The sequence below is a fragment of the Haplochromis burtoni genome, unplaced genomic scaffold (assembly GCF_018398535.1).
Source record: "Haplochromis burtoni strain Fernald_Lab_line unplaced genomic scaffold, NCSU_Asbu1 Contig_2542, whole genome shotgun sequence".
Taxonomy (NCBI): Eukaryota; Metazoa; Chordata; class Actinopteri; order Cichliformes; family Cichlidae; genus Haplochromis; species Haplochromis burtoni.
The window spans coordinates 10,542-11,693 of NW_024584903.1; positions in this window are offsets into that span (position 1 = coordinate 10,542).

The window sequence follows — 1,152 nt, forward strand, 5'->3', positions numbered from 1 at the left end:
GTGTGTGTGTGTGTGTGTGTGTGTGTGTGTGTGTGTGTGTGTGTGTGTGTGTGTGTGTGTGTGTGTGTAGGTATGTTTGCGTGTGTGTAGGTGTTCGTGCGTGTGTGCACGTAGGTGTGTGTGTCTGTGTAGGAAGGAACCGACAAGACCAACCTTTTTATGACTTTATCGTCTCTGAGTAAAAACAGGAAGAGACCATTTTCAGCCAGACCCAGCAGCTCCCCCGTTGCTCTCTGCTATCAATACACAGCCCTTAGTCTGACATACCTTTTGCTTTTGGGTATCTAATAAAACCTGACGGATTTATGGATGGAGCTTTTTTTATGACCGGATAGGTGAAACACTATCTGTATACCGTATCTGCACTTATATTTTAAGGTTTATGTCTTCCTGCATTTTTGCCCATGGACTTCTATTTGCATATCCAGCCTCAAAATATTTAAAGATGTTTTTATTCAGCAGCCAAAATGCACACTGAGACAGAAATAACTGCAGCAAGTCCATACATGAACGTGCAGTCAGTCTTGCATTAGCATTTTCAATTATGTTTATCTGGCTAACTCGCCGATTGCCACTAAATAACATCTGATCATATTCATGCAGGCGTCCAGTGCACCCGTTATAATTGTTACTCTGCTGTTTTATTTTACCTATTTACGCCTCTTGTCAACTTATTTATGGAATTACTGATTTTGCTCAGATTTAATATTATTATATAGGGCTGTTCGATATAACAATATATATCAGATGACGATATAAAAACATCTATCGTTTGTTTCGTGGTGTCGCAAAATAAACTGTTTACGGCAATATTTTTTCATCGTTTTGATGGTCACTGTAGTGGCTTTAAAGTTCTCTCTTTCTCTTATATTTTAAATAACCACACTACTGACGGACAAGCGCCTGTTTTTATGCGTTGTGGTTAGCAGCAACGACGGTAACAGCATCGCGTTTCCGCTTGTTTATGTTCCACATAAACCTTTCACAATAAAGCTGAAGATCCTGTTGAGACTTTTCAAAATAAACTGAATCACGTGAAAGAGCAGATTATTTACGGATGAGAATTAAAAAAGAGCCGCTAGGTGCTAAAAAATAAACCTTAGACTCAAACGTTAGAGAAGGCTTTTCACCGCAGCACGCCGTGTAATAAAT